A 19,923-nucleotide genomic window follows, 5' to 3' on the forward strand; every position below is an offset into this window, starting at 1 on the left:
GGAATGCAGCTCTTGTACTTACAGTCCTCCAGCCAACACCCCACAGAGTTTATACCAGTCTTCTGATTCAGGAGGAACCAGTGGATGGAGTGATCTGAGAAGGGATTTAAGTCAAGGACAAATCAGGTGAAACATACCTTCCCCCAGCCCCAGAACCCACATGAGGGCTTTGGGGTGTGTGGATTATATCACACCCTTTGGGGTTAGGCATGTGCTGATTCAAATCACTTACTGAGAAGATTAAAATATTCAGATTGAGTCCATCTGCAGAGCTGCCTTCCATTTTTACAATTGTTTCAGCAGAGCTCTGGACCCAGCTGTCCAGGGACAAGCCATCATCTGAGGATGGCCATTATCACAGGTCAAAACTCATGTCTCAGAAAATGTGGTGTTATCTCTTGAAGGCAGGAGGCAAAATACATTTTGTTCTCATCACAGGGACAGGAAAATTCCCTTTCAGAGAAGGCACTGCCAGGAGCTGGTGTATGCAAGAGCACAGGGCTGACCCTTGTTGATTGTAGAGACAGGAGTAAAGACAGGGCTGGCTATTTTGAGCAGCAAAGTGTATGTAGTTATTTCCATGGATGGCCATTAATAATGGTAAATTAGACAAAAGCAAAGTGCTTCCTGATGCCTGGCTGAATTATATTTCTGATGTAATGAAATTCCGATGTCAACATCTTGAAGTCTAGAAAACAGACGGCAATGCACACCCCACGCTCTTACTCTCAGCATCTAAGGATGTAGCATGTACAGCAGATACCAAGCCCCTACTTTGAACTGTGGGTCCGGCTTTGATTCATGCTACGTCTTCTGAGTGAGGGAACGTAGCCAGTACCCTCTCCCTGGCCCTGATCTTAGGATGGAGTCTCAGGGGCTTAATTTGGGGCAACTAGAGAGTTTACCTGAAATGGCCAAAGGCAAGAAGCTTTCGACTGTGTGTAAGATGCACATGAGAAGAGCCATGAGGGAGGAGAATAACAGGCAGCACTTTTCATTCATTCATTCATACATGATACACACACTCTGGGCCAGGCTCTGCAACTGGTAATGGGAGATTAGTGATGAACAAAATGCTGCCTGCAAGTCTTCTGAGCTGGTGGTCAGGATGGTTTAGCAGGAAAAGCATGCACATGGTAGGCAATCAGGTCCAGGCCACTGCAGGAATAGCTGATGGTCTCCCCATCAGCACCCATCCCCCATACTCCATAATCCATACTCTATCCCTGTCCTCCACTTGACATGAGTGGAGGCCTGGGGTGTGAGAGAGTGTGATAGTACTTCCACCTCTGGAGATGGACCCCATTCGCTGAGGCTGATCACAAAATCCAGAACTACAATCAGCCTACAGTTTCCCTGCCCTGCACCTCATGCTTCAGAAAGTCTAGATCTGATACCTGCTTCAATTATGCATTTCACTGTGAGAGTCTGAGTGACTGAGGCCACAGACCCAGAAGAAATCTACACCTCCCATGATAGACCTCACCCAAACTCCACTCCCTAGGACTGCACTGTTCTCTTTCCCAATTCTTCCTCCCAAAGGCACATTGTGCTGGCCATGGGCACGTACCTAGGCCACATGTGGAATCTGGACACTAGAGCAGGGCCTAGATACTAGAGCACATGCATGTGAGCCTTTTGTAGTATGGGCTGTTTTGTAGTATGGGATGGAACATGGGGTAAACAAACAAACAAAAAAAAAAGTGGACTATTACCTAGAAGCCTCTGTTTGTATGCTTGCCTGGAAGCCATGAAGGTTAGTGCAAGCCTAAGATACCCCATTTTCATCAACTCTGCAAACAACTCAGGAGTGGGCAAGGAAGTATAGTTAGTTCAATCAGAGTGAACTCTAGGAATTTTGTGGATTGTAAAGGAAGGATTGTGGAGGAAGGAAAACCATCTAGGATATTTAGGACTACTCTTGCCTAAAGCCTTCCCTACTCCTGAAGGTTTTAGGTTTTGGAAGTCAATCAATTCCCTTTATCATTTAAGCCAGTTTAGATTGGATTTTCCCTTTCTCACAACCGAAAACATCCCAATAGGGTCCCACTGCCATTAGCTACCAGCTGTGTAGTTAGAAGCCAGCAAGACGTTTTCATCTCAACAAAGTTCACTTTCCTCAAATGTACAATGAGGTTGACAACCTAAATGTCACTGGGCACCCTGGAGGAAAGAGTGAAATCATGAGAGGAAAAAATTGTCTAACATGGTAACTGGCATGTAGTAGGTGCTCTATAAACATTACTTCCCTTTTGATCAATGTCGATGAAAGAACTCAGGCAAACTTTCTAGGGAAATCTGTGGCATGCCACAAACTCTTACTAGACTCCTTTTAAGCATTAGGTTCCACCTCAAGGGCTGATGATCCAAACATGAAAGTCAGAGGCTCTGTCCTTAAAGGGCAGACAAGCTCATGGAATGGCAGGCAAGAGAGACAAGTACACAATCGTGCCAGCATGTAATGATGCTGTGCTCATTGGTCTGAGACCTACGCAGGGCTTGGCACAGAGTAGATGCCCCAGTGTTTGTTAAATGATTAACATGTGAACAAACTGGGGGTTAAAGAACAGGTTGGATGTGTATAAATAGAGAAACCTGGAAGGCATTTTGAGTTAAAAATTGTTTCAGTGGTTATTAACAGGAACCTAATTTCCATGGCTTCTATACATGGAGATTTTCTCTCTCCTGTAAAGTTCAGAGGCCAGATTCCAGGGCTTGCCATGCTAGCTCCATGGAACCCTTACTTTTTTCTATCTTTCTCCTTGCTTTGTGTAACTTCCTTGTCAAGGTTTTCCCAAAGGTCCTTGAAGGCTGCAAGAGCTTCAGCCATTATATCCATATTCCAGCCAACAGTCAGGAGGAAGAGGAAAAGGTGGGATGATAAAAGGGCACTTACTCCAGCTGTCTGTCCTCCCTTTTCAGGACACTCCACTTAAAATCATTAGCTAGAATTTAACTCTGCAAACACACCTACTTACCATGAAAAAATGGTCAGCTAGGCACAATGATGTCTCCATAATACAGATTGACTGGTAGCAAAGAAGGGGAGGATGGAGGCTGAGGCAAAAGCCAGCTAGTACTCTTGCCAGGGGCGCCATAAGAGCAGAGATGAAGAGGCTAATAAACAGGCCATTACCAGGAGCAGGGAGAGGATCAGTCTGGTTGGAGCAGAAGGTAACAAAGAGACGGCAAGTCGGGATTTGGGATAAGCCAGAGGTTCTCAAGCTTTAGCAAGAATCACAGGTACCTGGTTGTTCCAAGTGTTGTTCCAACACAGATTGCCGGACTGAACGCCCAGGGTTTCTGATTCCATTGGTCTGGAGGGGAGCCCTGAACATTTGCATTTCTAACAAGTTTTCAGGTAATATCAATGCTGCTGGTCTGGGGACCACACTTCGAGAAGCACTTTTGGATGAACTTAGGACTTTATCCTTCAAACAATAAGGAGCCCCTTAAAGCTTTTGAGTTGGTAAAAATAATAATAATAATAATAATAATAATAATGAATGAACTGATTTGTAAAGTTTCTATCTACCAGAAGTCTGCGGCATGGCTGGAGAGCATGGAGATGGAGGCAGAGGCTGAGGGGGTGGGAAGGTGGGAACAAGATCAGCATTTGGGATGTGCTTGGGCTGCCTTGACTATATTAGAGACAGCAATCCCATCAAGACTCGAACTCCAAGCCCCATCTTTGTCAGCTGTGAGCAAAACAATCAAGATAGCCGCCTTCTGCCCAGAATAACTCTGGTACTAAAGGTATGTTGGTATTGACTGATTAAAAAAAAAAAAAAAGCGAAGATACGTGACCCTGTCTCCTTACCATACACAACTGCAGTCCAAAGAGGCTTAGACTAAGAAATGAGAAGCAGCTGGGGGACCCACAGACAAATGATGATCATAGAAGTGAGAAGATGGTAGGAAGAAATGAGGTCCCGGGATCCCCATTCCTTCCAGCATTGAGTCTCCTCCTACTTTTTGTTTGTTTGTTTGTTTGTTTGTTTGTTTGTTTTGCCCAAACCTGACTCTGGACCTCCTTGGGGATACAGGATAGCCAGTTGAGGATTTGGACCAACCCAAGTTTAACCTGAGTTCTACCTCTGAAGCAGGTTGGTGGCCACTCTCTGGGAGATTTTTGTAAATTAGTGAGGCTGTGGTTAGATTTCAGGCCCCATTTGTCCATGTGGCCGAGCACCCTTATGCGAGACACAGCCAGTAGAACTCAAGAGGTGGTCCTTGAAGGTCCTGAAGGTGACTTACCTTCAGGAGCCCTGGGTTTCTCTTCTGTTGGATGGGATGGCAAGGGAGGGGCCCCAGATTTGTTGAGCAGGTTGAATGGAATAAACCAGATAAAGTATCAGGCATACAGTCAGTGCCCAGCGAGCATAGTTTTCCTTCCAGATTTCCTTTTGAATCAGTGAGGAGAGCCGGGTGGGTTAAACCTTGTGGGCTGCCGGGGAATCATCTGCTCCTCTAAATCTTGGCACAGCTGCCCCTGCTTGGCATTTTCAGCACTGTGCCTGCTGCCTCTCTGCCAGCAACTCATTGTCTGGCACAAGGAAAGAGTGCCCAGCTCCCCCTGTGACAAGGAGATCAGCAAACGGAGACCAGCTGAGCTCCCACCGTCGGCACATTAGCTCCCTTAATACTGCCAGCTTCAGGGGTCGCAGAGCCCCTGATTGCAAGTCTAAAATCCCAATGACTTCCCTCCCTTTTTCATTAATTTTCTAAGCTCCAGCGTAGCTTAGATAATGCCCTGCCAGGTGCAAGGACTTCTCTAAACCACTTTGCGCGCCAATCTAACCCATAGTGGGGTCCCTGGGCAGCTTGCTTAGGTGCTAGAGAGGCCAGGAGGGGCAGGGACATCATTTCAGCAAGCCCTGTAGGTGTAAGTCGATGTGGAGAGCTTTCACCATTGATGACTCTCCTTCTAAAGGGCCCAGCCAAGAGTCTGAAGCGCCAAATACCAATTAAATCACTAAAGAAGTGGGAGCAGCCAGAGGATGACTGGGGAGGGAAGGCACTGTCACTGAGTCTCCAAGGGCCACTTACCCCACTTGCTTGAGGCTGAGCAAGGCTTGCTGGATGGGGACTTCTCTCAGTCCACACATTATTGTAACAAATGCAGAGAACCAATTATGGGTTGGGCATAGACAATCCAGAGATGAATGAGACCTAGTGAACGAGCTCACATTTTAGTCAGGGGGAGAGACCTGTAAATGGAGCATGGCCATGCAATATGGCAAATGCTCTAATAGAGATTGGTTTGGGGTGTCAGGAGTACACAAAGGAATGTCTAGCTCTGCCTTGTGGAGAGTAGAAGCTTCAGAAGGGAAGTGGCATTGGGGCTGGTTCCTGATGGATGGGCAGGAATTTGCAAGGCAGAGAAGATGGGAATATCATGCCAGGAACAGGAACAACACAGGACAAGCACAGAGTCCTAAAACATGGTATGGGTGGAGGAGCACATAGGGCAATGGGCCAGGGAAGTCGAGAGATAAGAAAGGTCTATATACCAACAGTCCTGGAGGCAGGAGTGGGCAAATGAGAGAAGTCTTGCAGCCCAACAAGCAAGAAGAAAAAATCATTAAACAGCTCTGTCACACCGCACACACTTACCCCATCTCCATTTTGCAGGACTAGAGAAGGGCAGGCTGGTAGGATGATGAAGCTCTAGGTGTTGCGTGCTTGATACCATAACCAGGCTGGCAAGAAGCAGAAGATAAGGGGTGCCTGGGTGGCTCAGTGGGTTAAAGCCTCTCCTTTGGCTCGGGTCATGATCCCAGGGTTCTGAGATCGAGCCCTGCATCAGGCTCTCTGCTTGGCAGGGAACCTGCTTCCCCCCCCCCCTCTCTCTGTCTGCCTCTCTGCCTACTTGTGATCTTTGTCTGTCAAATAAATAAATAAAATCTTTAAAAAAGAAAAAAAGAAGAAGAAGAAGAAGAAGCAGTAGATAAATCCTAAACTCTGAGTTCAGTGCAGAGGGCAAGGAGCTGGGAACAGGAGTTTAAGTTGAAAGATCTGCAAGGAGGCAATGGATGGGAAAAAATAAGTTCAGCTGAGCAAGAGGTGAGAGCATCTGGGACTTGACTATGCCCAGGGCTTTTTATCTGCATGATCACCTTATGCTGTATCAGTGAGGTGGTCTGATGGTTCTCTAATTGCCTGTAACTAGATTCACTTGATATCAAAGACCGTCTGCCCTCTGCCCCCGATCCATGCCTGCACGTAGTAGTTAGTGTGTGGAAAGGCAGCCAGCAGGGAGATACCAGGGGCATACAGTTTGAATCTTATAGGTACAAGGTTGTGTAGGTTAATGGTTATGGATTTTATAGGGTCTGACCCTGCTCGAGGACTTTGAATGGGGAGCGTGGGAACCAGATGCAGGTCTTAGAATAGATGTGAGCTATCCTCCAGCCAATCAGGGGAAACCAACATCATGCTAATTTGATTTTTCCCAAATCAACGTGATGGAGAGAATACACAGGTGAGCCCCACCAGTGATGCGAAGAACAATGCATCTGAGGCTTCTAGGAAAAGGAGCTGATTTTTCACTGTGTATTAGCAATGTCTGAGTAGTCTAAATGGTGTCTCTGAGACCCTAAGGGCAATAGGCTAGGGGACAGGCCATGGCAATTCAACCCAATAAATACTTATTGATGCCTACTTTAAGATGGGCACTGTACTAGACCTCAAAAAAGAGGAGAACAGTATCAACATAAGCCTGACCCCACCCCCAACAAGCCTACAGTCGAGTTGGGAAATAGGAAATTAAACCATAGTTACAACTGACCTGTGCCAGGTGTATGATTGAGAAAGCATGGGTAGCCATGGAAACCTGCGTCAGGGACCTAGTATGAGGCAGTGCAGTGTGAAGGCTGTTCTGGGCCAAAGAAAGAGTATACAGGGCTTTGAGATTGTGGACCGGCACAGATGAGCAGTGAGAGAAGGGCCCAAGCTGGTCTGGGAAGTAGGTATGGGCCAGAACAGAGTCCTGAGGTCATGATCAGGAAAATAGATGTTATGTGGAAATCATGAGAAGCCGTTGAAGGAGGTAAAGCAGGGAAACAGCATCACTATCTGGGGTAATAATTTACCTTATGGAAAAGGGCTGGCAAGATGGTAGGTAAAATATCAGTTAAATGATTACTGTGTAATTAGACAGGAGATGATGGAACTGGCTTTGAACATAGCCAGGGAGACAGAGGGAAGTGCAATGGCTTAAGAGACACCTAGGAAGTAGGATGGGCAGGATTTGGATACAAAGCAAGGATGGAGACATGGGGTGAGGGAGCTTGTAGGAGGCTGGATAATGACTTACCATGATACCAAGCCCTAATCCTCGGAACCTATAAATGATACCTTATATAGCAACACCTTTGCAGATGTGATTGAGTTAAGGATTTTTAAATGGGGAGATTATCCTATATTTTCAGGTGGGTCCTAAATGCAGCCACAAGTGCCCTTATAAGCAAGGGGCAAAAGGAAATTTGAGACAGAGAAGAAGGCAGTGTGACCATGGAGCAGAGATCAGAGATATGTGGCCACAAGCTAAGGAATGCTGGCCGGAACCTGAAAGAGGCAAGAAACAGTTTCTCCCCTAGAGCCTCCAGAGGAAGAACGACCCTAAAGACATCTTGGTTTCAGCCCCGTGAAACCAGATTTTGGACTTCTGGCCTCCAAATTATGAGAAAAAAAAATTCCTATTGTTCTAAGCCTCCACATGGTGGAAATTTGTTGCAGCAGCCACAGAAAAGTAGTGGAGCACAGAAGAATAAAATTTATCTACCAGTTTCCTAGCTTGGGCAGCTGGGGGATGGTGGTGCCCTCCTTGGAAATGGCAAAGCCAAAAGAAAGCATATAGGAAAGAGGGGCTCAAATGGCCATGTTGAATGTGAGGGCTCTGTGAGCCACTGGAGAGTAGGTGTCTAGTGGGTGGTTAGAAATATAGGTTGATGCTCATGGCTAACATCCGGGCTAAAGTCTACACCCAGTCAAGAACGACTGGTGTGGAGAAGAGAAGAAAGCTTAAGTCAAACACCGCAGGCCATTGGGACCTGTAGCCATGGGTTTCTAAGTGCCGTCCCTGGACCACCAGCATAAGCATCACCTGGGAACTTAATAGAGATGTAAATTCTCAGGACCTGCCCCAGACCTCCTGAATCAGAACTTCTAGGGGTAGGGGCATCTGGGTGGCTTAGTGGGTTTAAAGCCTCTGCCTTCAGCTCAGGTCATGATCCCAGGGTTCTGGGATTGAGCCCCGTGTCGGGCTCTCTGTTTAACAGGGAGCCTGCTTCCCCCTCTCTCTCTGCCTGCCTCTCTGCCTACTTGTGATCTCTGTCTGTCAAATAAATAAATAAATAATTAAAAAAAAAAAAAAACCTTCTAGGAGTAGGGTCCAGGAGTCTGTGTTTGAACAAGCTTTCCAGGTGATTTGAATGTGTAGAAACATTTTGGAGAATCACTCAGTTAAAGGACTGCCTTCAGTGGCAAAGAAGTTCTCCCCCAAAAAAGAGATTGAGTAGAAGTAGCCATCAAATTGTGTGGAGATCCAGGAAAATATGGAGGCAATAAGTTTCGTAAAGAGAGTAATACTACCAGAAGATCAAAGAGATGAGGCCTGAAAAGCAGGCATTGGTTATAGTGACCAGTTGGTCCTTGTTGGCCTTGATAAGAGTGATGAGGGAGCACGAGGCTGGCTGAAGACAAAGCAAAAGCTGGCACCTTGCACCCCCCTCTCCATCCGCTCCCCCTCAGTCATGTGTAGCATCCCTCAGGCAGCCCTGACTGCCATGAACAATAAGCAAATAGTTAACTTGCAGAGCTCACAATCCTGCTAGACAGAAGTCTCCCTTAGCTTACAAATGTCCGAAATCTCACTAACAAAGACGATTGATAGCAGGATTGTGACATCCCACCAAAAAGTCTCCCAACTATCTTAATGTTAATGGCTGGTCTAAAGACAACATTGACCAAGCCGCAAGGGCAAGGCCTCAGGTAGGCCTCGGACATCCGGACATCCGGGCACCTGTAGGCCCTCTTTAGCATATGAAAGCTCCATTGAAACCTCCCTTTTCCTCACCTGCCCCCAACCTGCAGGGTACATAACCTGCCATCCCTCTCAATCCGGAGCAGCAGCTCTTCCTGCCCACGGGTCCTGTCCCCGTGCTTTAATAAACCACCATTTTGCACCAAAGATGTCTCAAGAATTCTTTCTTGGTCATCGGCTCCGGACCTCAGCCCACCGAACCTCACCTAGGTTCTCGAACTTCATCAAGAGCACTGTCAGTGGGACAGTGGAACTATGATGGATTGCAGAGACCCAGGAGTGGGTGAAAATGAGGATGTAGAAACAAAGAGTAAGAAAGAACCATTAATGGAATATTGATGAGACATGGGGGTGGAAGGGTAGGACTGAGGAGATACAGATACAAAGGAGATTGTTTTCCATTTATTTATTTTTCAGGGTAGGGATGACTTCAGAATCTTTGAACATGGAGCAAAAGGAGGCAGGATTGGAGAAGAAGTTGAAGATACAGGGTAAAAGGGCAAAAAGAGCCCTGGTCCTGAGGAGGCAGGAGGGAATGATGCCCAAAGTACATCGGCCCTGGATGCAAAGGAAAAGGAGAAAGTTATATTCAGGGGTAAATCCTTCTGCAGGTTTACAGAAGCTTGAGGACATTTTGAGGATGTTTGCCCGTGGTGTAGCTTTTCTCTGGAGGTAGTGCTTAAGGTCACCTACTGAGACAAGTTGGGGGTTGGAGGGCTCAGTAAAGGCCACGGCATACAATGGGATACAATGGGACAGAGAGCCAGCTGGAGAGAATAGCACTAGTTCTGGGCCATGCCTTAGTTCCACGTAGAGCTAAATGTTGGAAATTCATCATGGCCTCAGTTTGCAGGCTTATGTGATTATCTTTTTTTTTCCAGAATGCTCAGCAGAAAGGGCTAGGAATGGAAGTGGGACAGGGTTCAGCTTTTGTCGGAAGGGTGAGGGGGAAGGATTTGCATTGAGGATGCTATCCAGAGAGTGGCTGATACCATAGGCGGATCCTGGACCGGAAGCTAGACAGGGCAGGCAGGAAGGATGGAGCTCTGAGGTACAAGGAACATAGATAGGCCAAATGTCAGGGGACGACGAAGACTGTGACAGGTGACAAATGTGGGCCAAGATGGGGATGGGGTTGTGATTCTAATGGAAGCCGACTGGAGTTACACTCAGAGGAAGTGTCTGGTCAGGGCCATCCAGAGGAGCTAGGATGTGGTAACTGAGCTCAGAGGGGTGTGGTGTGGTGCTGGAGAGACCCCTCTTGGGTGGGAAGTATCAAGGCCCCATGGTGCTGGGCTGTTCTTGCCTTGCACATGACCCCTGCCAGATGTGGTGTTGGAGGCTAATGAAGCCAAGCTTGCTTTATTGTTGTTGCTTTTCCTGATAGTAGTACATACCATGAAGTCAATGTCTGTAACTGGCCTCATCTGAGCCCACATTTTGGAGACAGTGGTGGGGTGTGGGGAGAAAGAAAATGTATCATCATCTATTAGAGGCAGCAATTTCTCTGTTCTTCCTCCACTCTCATTCCCCACTCCCTATCTGGCCCTTTATTCCCTTCCAAGGGGTTTCCTCACCTCTTTCTCCTTCCCAATCTGGTGCTCAGCTGGGAGGAAAGCCAACATAGCCTCACAGCAGGGAGAAGCAGGACTTCTGGCTACCCACTGTCCTCTGGGTCCCTGTGCCCTCTGCTAGGCAGACCCTCTTTTCATCTCCTCACTGGGTTTTTGTGCCAGTGTTTGCTGACAGGGAACTGCTACTGTTTCTTAGGGATCTTGCTGAGGTCCAGAGTGGTCTGAAGTCCCCCTGCCTTCACTTAGGAGGCTCCGAGATGCTGGGCCACTTACTGGTATTTTGTGTATCGCACTGGTGCATGCAGAAATTTCTGAGGTTGCACCAACCTGTGGGTGGGCACGGGCAACTGGGTATTATCTCAGGGACAAACATCCCCACCAGTGCCACACCCTATGCACGAATGCCTACCTGGGAGCAGGCCTTTTCTGAGAGACCTGTGGTTTTCCTGGGGGACACTCTGAGAAACAAGGAGCAAACCCTCTTGGTCTAGGACTCACTCAAATTGATGAGGGAACAGAAAGCTGGCTGAGGACAAAGCAAAAGGCTGACACCCAGGAACCTTCCCCTACCCCCACTCCTGGGTGGGACATATGTGACAATCTTTAGGAATCACCCAACTATCTTAATGTTAATACCATTTCCCAAGGGGGAAATGACCTTGACAATGGCAAGGCCTCTGGTATCCAATATCCTGTAAGCCTTTAGCATATGAAAGTCCTACTGAAACCTCCATTTTTCCTTACCTGCACCAACCCCACATAGAGAACCTGCTGCCCTTCAGAACCCCGGGGCAGCTCTTTCTGCCAGCCGGTCCTGCCCTCATGCTTTAATACACCACCATTTTGCACCAAAGACGTCTCAAGAATTCTTTCTTGGTCATCAGCTCCGAGCTCCACCCCACTGAACCTCACCTACATTCTAAAACTTCATCAAAATGGTCTGGATGTTTCTACAAATCCGGCTCAGCCTCCCAGAGGAGTTGGGGAGGAGCAAGGACAGTTGTCTGACTTCTTGCCCTTTGCATGCTTTCCCATTTCTCTGCCTTCCCAGCAACGGAGGGGCCTTCTACTTCCTCTTTCTGTCCAGTACAAGCTCTTCCTCCGACAAATCTTTCCTCATTTGCATCTTTGTTCTCCCCGTCCTCAGGCAATGAGGGCAGAAATGTCAAAGAAAAAAAAAAACTGGGTTACTAAGAAGAGAGAGAACTTTGAGCAGTACTTTAAAAGTATGATTCCACTTGTATTAATAATTTACTTATATTGTTTCATAAAGTGGCATGGAGAGCCTGCAAGAGAGTTTTGTTATCACCATTCCACAGATGGGAAGACTGAGGCTGGGCAAGCCTAATAATATGCCCAGTCTCACACAGCGAGTAAGTGAGGGACGGGGGCCTCAACCCGGGTCCATCTGATCCAGAGCCCGTAGTCTTCACTAGGCTGTCCTGCCTTGTCTAGCCCACCCAGATTCTATCTGTCTCCAAATCCCAGAAGACACAGGCCTAGTTTTTACTCTGTGCTTCTGGTGCCCCAAAGTTAACTTCTTCAGCATTTCCCCCTAACAGCAACTGGAGGATGGAAAGGACTGGTTTACCCTCTCTCCAGGGGCTGAACCATTGGGAGAGAGGCCTGGGTTGATAATCCTCCAGGTTACCCCAGATCAGTCATACCAATTATCAAAACATGGAAAACAGAATTGTTAAAATATTTCTATTCCAACTGGTAAATAGCTGCCATCCTCAAAGCCTGTAATCACTGTCCTCCAATGCCTCATGCTGGTTGGTTGGTATCCAAACCATACTCAGGGATAAATGTATTGGATATCGCCCCTAGAAGGGGAAAAGAAAAGTTTCACCCTACCAGGATTGGACATACGTGTATAAATGCTACCTTGAGCTACGGATGGTTCCATAAAATGATAGTCATTTTCTATAACATTAGTGAGACAACTTATGTGAAAGCGCAGAGCGTACTGCCTACCACATAGCAGGTGTTCACTAAACATTAACTCCACTATAATCTAAGTTATGTTGCTAAACAGCTCCCTTGAGGGAGAGTTTGGAGCCCAGCAATTCCCAGAGTTGATAGAACTGACACATTCTTTTAAGAGGCAACAGTAGAGCATTTTCATTTATGTCCCTCAAGTGGAGACATGAATCAGATATGGCTAGAATTAAAGCAATTGTCTGGCCATCAGAACTGCTGGACCCGAATGGGCACTAGCTGATAGGCAAAAGCAAAGTGAAAGAGGGAGGAGATTTGTTGCCAACAGCACAAGCCAGTGTACTCCCACCAAGTCCTCCATGCGGACGAATATTGGACACTCACATTTACTGAAAGGTTTGTCCTCTTAGAATCCTCACATCCACTATAGAAAGACGGACAGCATTCCCATTTTCTGATGTTTGGAAACTGAAGTTTAGAAACCATTGGTAACTTGTCCAAAGTCACACAGATTTCAAGACATAGAGTCAAAAATCCTACCAACACTGTCTTCTTCTAAGGCAGTTAGTCTGAGCCCTCCACCACACACCCAGGCATCCCCCACTGGTGTGGTTTGTTTTAACAGACTTTTTACAAGGAGATTACAAAAGTAATGATCCAAATATTCACATATTCCAAATTGGGCATGTTTTTAATGGAATCCACCCACAACCCAGAGAGGCCAGCAAGGTCTGTGATGATGGGAACAAAGCGTAATGAGATGCAACGAACAGAGCACCCACACCCACAGCTGCCAAGGGAAACAAGGAAAGAAGGTATGGGCTGGTAAGACAAGGGATAACCAAAGCCCTCTCACTGCCTCAAGTGCTTCCACCGTGGGTGGAGAATTGTTTGGTGCCAAGGATATGCTCTGCCCATTGATGGCAGACCTGGACGAGAAGGGTTGGCCTTGGCATGGAAGGGAGCTGTGAGCAATAAGGCAGCTCAATGTCCACAGTGAGGCTGGTGACCGGATCAATGCAGCAGGAACACACATCCAGGACTGTGCATGTTTTCAACCAACATCAACACAGAGAGGGTGGGCTGAGGGGCACATACCAGAGGAATTATAGCCTGGAGTCTCTTTATGTTCACACAGCACCTCTATTATCCAGCCTTTGCTAATGTGTGCCTATGTGTGTGTGTTTGCCTCTTTGTTTTCAGAGTGCTTTCTCAGACAGGGTGGTTTTTTAATTGGGTGAGGATTTTGAAGACATTCTGTTAATCCAGGTCACTGGAGTCTAGTCTTCTCGTGATCCGATGAAAGAATGAGATTCCTTTTCCTTTTCTTTCTCCCTCACTAGAATTAGCTGCTTTCCAACTGGTCTCTCTGTCTCCAAGCTGGACCACTGTATCCATCCTTGAATCCACTTCCTAAGATGCATTTCATAAATACAGATCTATGTTTGCAGCATGCTGCTGCCGGCTGTAATCTGTCCGCAGATGGATGATGTTCTGAACATGGAAATGTAGCCAATAAGTTTGAGGAAGTGCTCCAAACCAGACCTCTCTGTGTTTCACAAGGCACAGTGGTCTATTAAAGGGAAGAGAGACATTTTCCTGTGTTTTTTGGTCTTCTCAAAAAGTTGGACTACAGAAATATGCTTAGCCCTCTTTAAATATCTGCTAAAATCTTGGACTACATCTTGTAGAACAAGCTTTAGAAAAGGTCTGCCTGAAAGATAACATCCAGACTCTTTAACTTGATGTTCAGAACTTTCCGGAATTTTAACCTAATATTCTTTTCCAATAGTGGTAAGAGTTCAGGGCCATGAATCAGACAGATCCCGGTTCAGATTACAATGCTGGCATTTAATTGCATGTGACCTTGGCTTTAATTACTCCTCTACTCTGTGTCACAGGATCTTTATCTATAACGATGCCTACCTAGAAGGGTTATATAGAGGACTGAGATGAAAGCATCAGTGAAAAGCCCATGGTAGAATATCTAGTCTATAGAAAAGAACTCAATTAATGGCATTTCTATTGTTATGATGGTCCTATAAAGTCCCTTTGCCAATATGCTGTGACTCACTCCAACCAATCTACTTGCCTTTTTCCAAATATAGCCCTGGAGTGTCCAAACTTCTAAGCACCTTCCACACGGAAGCTTCTCTCTCTTCTCCATTCCCATGAATCAAAACTCCTTCCCGTTAGTCATAGCACAAGCAAATGGCAATCACATATTCAGCTTCCCTGCTGTGTGAATTAGTAGGGGTCTTTTTCATTCCTTCACACCTAGCTTCTGTATCTCTGAGGGCACTTAATCCTCCCAACCAGAGTGGCTTTAAATCCATGCCTACCTTATGATGCCGTGAAATGGGCTTAAGCTTTCTAGCCAGAACACCTTGAACTTCCCCCAGAAGGGTGGCCCTGTGACATTGGATAAGTGTGTTCCCTATCTACAAACTGGAATGAGTATTCTGATGAGGATTGCTACAAGGACTTAGGGAGACATCACATCAAGTATCTAGTGCTAGCATTAACTCATGTTCCCTCCTCTCAATATTTACCTTGCCCCCATCATGCAATTATATACATAAACCAGCACATGTTAGGGACATAAAGAATAGTAAACTGACTGGTCAAGCAGCCTTGATAAATTGATAGTATCTTTTAAATCAACATTGATGGTCATACCTTCTTACCTAGTCTCTAATTTACCTTGCTTTGTCCAAAAAAGAGTGAGGCCATTTCTGAGCACATAGTATCTATCTGGCTTTCCTTTAAAACTTCTAGAAGTTTCACAGCCCTGATCATAACACACGCAATGAAATAACTGCCCAGGTTACTGAATACATATGAAGACTTAGTAGTTTTCAGCACCAGAAATACAACTCCGCTATAAGACATAACTTACTATGAACATCGCTGGTAATGAAAGCCTACATTTTGTGGTCCTGGCTCTACTCATAAGTTGGTATGGAACCTTGAGCAACAGAATCTTGCCCTCTGAGGGACTCAGTTTCCCCTTCAGCAAGTGAGAATATTGGATGGGAAGATAACAAAACTCCCTACCAACTATGAACTCTAAAGTCATGGGAAAACTGTGGCCTCTCTTTCTAATGCTTCAGTCCCAGGTATGTGTTAATTACCTCCCAGTGTGGCATTTGCTGTATCACTCTAGGAGCATCACACTGAGAACATCAGATCAGCTGTGTTGCCTTCCATCACAAAGGACCATGCTGGACCACCAGCTCAGTCCAGATCTGCCTGTGTGTTGTGGGTCACAGCAGCAGGAAGCTTTCTCTGAACATGCTGGGAAGTCAAGAAGGAAAGAAAAAATAAGATTTCTTCTCTGTACTGATGTAGTGCCTCCGTCTTGTTTCTGGTTCCCTCAGAGCCAGTATATTTATCCCCTGTGATGACAATACTGATTAGGATTTTTGTTTTATGGTTTCACCACATAGTTAATGCTACAGAGGAATGGTAGAAATCTAGTCACTAATGGGTGAGAGATGACAGATTGATTTGTTGGTCTGTTAGACTAATCTTAAGTTCTGGTCAGTGAAGAACTTCATGTCCATAAGGAATGAGATCAACTCTTTGAAATCTGGGCCAGCAAAGTCTTGTGTTTTGTATTTACTTTTAATTTCTGGCAGGAGTTGTAGGACTGAAGCTACAAACCCTCTCTGTATGACTGTCTATAACTGAGAAAGGCCTTGATATCTCACTGTAAGAATGTGAAGTAGTATCTGACTTCTGGAGAATATTGATAAATTAAATTGTATTTCTTCATTTAAAGGAGCACTCTTCTGACTTGTGTATAAACATAAATAATCATACAATTGGAATACTCCTAAAAATCCCACAAAATGAAAACACTGAATTTCTGATACTTTAATATGCTACAAATAAAAAAAAATCCTTCTTACACAAGTTGTTAGCTCAGAAACACTCTGAGGATCTAAGCTCACATTATGATAAGTTTTGGCAAATCACATTACTATAAGTAAAAAAACAGCTATGTCTCTTCTTCGATTTAGCAGTGTTAAGTATATAATACAATAGTATATTTCAACTTACTTTGGTTTGTTTTTGCAAGAAAAAAGTCTTAAGTCCCCTAAATTTATACAGCGTTGCTAACCAAATAAACTGACATTACACCCAATGATGTTTAAGATTATAAAAAATGTAAATTTGTGTTTAACTAAATTTAGTCATTATCTGACAAAATTTTCATATCAACAGTAATTATATTTTATATTGAGCCAGTTTGGACATAATTTCCAACATCTTTAGATGAACTGAAACTTTAGAAAAATATCAAATTGAGCTAATTAATGGATAGTTCTTAGATGGCTAGATATTTTCTAAAATAGAATATTGAAACATTAATGACAAAGTATAACAAAATTTATGTATTTTTGCTTATTTTTATATGTTATATAGTTATATATTCAGGTCATGTTAATAAAAATATTCATCTTAATGTGTAAAAGCGATGTCTGTGGCTAAATAAAATTGTATTATATGTATCACAAGCTTTGTTAGTCTGCTAAATGTTCATATATGACAGACAATTCTCAATTATCTACACCCCAATTTTCTCTGTAAAATAGAAGTTAGTTACTTTGGTTACAAGTCCTAATTACTATGGACAGTTGAGACTATATTAGAGGCCATAGTGAGAAGTGTCTCTGCGCTTTCATTTTTCAAACAATCTATTCCAGAATATGAAAGAGGGTAAGTGAAGGGCAAAACTTGTAAAGTGAATTCTATTTGCCTGGGCTTATATAACACCTAAATCTGAAGAGAAGCCATGAAAATGTTAACATTTTGGCAAACTTCCTCTTGTTTTGAAAGGTTAACTTTGTTTATTGACCAATGTCATTATCCACTATAAAAAAGAATATTCTTTACATCTGTGTAATCTGCCTAGATAGCAAAGGTAATTTATCTTATCAGAATCATTTTTTATGCTTCTGTCTGTGTTTTAGGTTTACTTCATTATGTCCTCAATTATTAAAAAAACAAAGGTTCGTGACTTGTGAAATAGCTAAATGCTTTATAGGTCTGTTATTTTAAAATATGTAATACTTGCTTTGAGAAATAGGTAGCCAATCATTACTTTTCAGGCATCCAATGATCCTATCTAAGTATCCACTTCTTCTCTGGTAACTCATTAGATTCTGCCTTCCCTAGATTGGATCCTAATTTAGAAAAAATAAAATAAAATGCTTAGGGGATTTCCTAGACCTATTTTTGAGAATTCCCAACTGGCCACTGAAAAATTACAAAGGTTTGCTCTTTCACCTTATAAAAAGACAGATGCTGAAAGAATTAGGTTTGATGTGAATCACATTCTTTGATTGGATTCACTATTGTGAGAGATGCATTTGAAGAGTCTTCAGATGAGAAAGGCTGCCCAGCCTTCCCTGCCTAAGACAAGTTCCTGCTCCCCATACAGAGGAGACCCTGACATGGGCCTGCCCTCTAGTCAACACAACGGTAAAAGTGTCCTGGTGTCCCTCTTCCATCTTAGTTTCTACAGGGTGAGGAAATGTAGGCATCCAAAGGATTTGGGGTAGGTAAGAATTCAGGGATTGAAGGGTATACAGACAAGCTTCTTGAAAGTGTTCCCTCCTCCCCATGCTCACAAGACCACCTCTTTCTAGATGCTTCTTTCTACGGTTGACTCTTGAACTGCATGGGTCCACTTACACAGGCTTTTTTTTTTTTTTTCAATAAATACACCACCGTATTAAAAATGTATTTTCTCTTCCATATGATTTTCTTAATAACATTTTCTTTTCTCTAGCTTACTTGATTATAAGAATATGATATATATGTAACATATATAAGCTAAGGGTTAATCAACTATTTGTTATTGATAAGGTTTCAGATCAACAATAGGCTATTTGTAATTGTGTTTGGGGGGAGTAAACAGTTACATGCAAGCTTTCAACATCGTGGGAGGTCAGCACTCCTACCCCCTTTATAGTTTCAGTGGTCAACTGTATGTGTAATGAGAGTGACCTTTAGAAATCACGGAGAAACAGAAGCACTTGGGTGGCTGGCTGGGTGGGTGAATGGATGGATGGATGGACAGATGGATAGGTGGGTGGGTGGATGGATGGATGGATGGATGGATGGACAGATGGATGAATGGGTGGGTGGATGGGTGGATGGATGGACAGATGGATGAATAGGTGGGTGGATGGGTGGATGGATGGACAGATGGATGGGTGGGTGGATGGATGGACGGATGGATGGGTGGGTGGGTGGATGGGTGGATGGATGGACAGATGGATGAATGGGTGGGTGGATGGGTGGATGGATGGACAGATGGATGAATGGGTGGGTGAATGGGTGGATGGATGGACAGATGGATGGGTGGGTGGGTGGGTGGGTGGATGGATGGATGGACAGATGGATGGGTGGGTGGGTGGATGGATGGGTGGGTAGATAAGTGGATAGGTCTGCTACAGCAAGAATTTGGTCTAACGCAGTGTACGTCCCTGTAGGCCATTGTCTTCTCATCTGATCCTGCACTTGGTCCTCAGGACAGGCAGTTGGGAAGGGAAGATAGATGTAATAAGAGAGAGAGAATGGAAAAGCTGGCACTCACAGGATGTACTGAAATCTATGTTAACCCTGAAGAACAGGTATCCTGCAGAAGCTGGGTTTAGGGCATAGGGAAAATATGGCTGTTTTTGCACACACTGTAAGAACCTGTAGATTTCTCAGGTTCTCTCTAGCACATTTTCCAGGACATTTTTCTCCCCTAGTAGTTAGTCCTTAAATTGATCTAGGGGTTCTTTTTTTTTTTAAGATCTTAATATTTATCTGACAGACAGAGATCACAAGTAGGCAGAGAGACAGGCAGAGAGGGAGAAGAGGAAGCGGGACTCGATCTCAGGACCCTGGGATCATGACCTGAGCCGCAGGCAGAGGCTTAACGCACTGAGCCACCCAGACACCCTTATCTAGGGGTTCTATCAAGTAGGCATTGGCCCACTCTGCCTGAAGGAGGAGCTCACAAGGGCCTACTGTCTTCCTTCCTCTCTGACTATTCTCCCCCACCCACCCCCAGCCTATAGAATTGTTATAAGTCCGTGTTTACAGAAGAGAAAGAGCTGCCTGGCAAACAATCTTCCAGAATTCTTCCACCACACTCTTGGGCCGTGGCTCCTTAATCTTTAAAACCAATCACATGTTGTCTTTTCCTCTTTTCCTCTGGCTTTGCTATGGTCATCACCTTGCAGGACTGAAGTGAGCTTACATCTGTTTTCTGGGGCTGAGGGGCAAAGGGCAGGTGAGGAAAGGTGGAAACAGCAAAAAGATCTTGAGGAGCAAATGGGGAAATGCAGAATGTAGGGG

The sequence above is a fragment of the Mustela nigripes genome, chromosome 13 (assembly GCF_022355385.1).
Source record: "Mustela nigripes isolate SB6536 chromosome 13, MUSNIG.SB6536, whole genome shotgun sequence".
Taxonomy (NCBI): Eukaryota; Metazoa; Chordata; class Mammalia; order Carnivora; family Mustelidae; genus Mustela; species Mustela nigripes.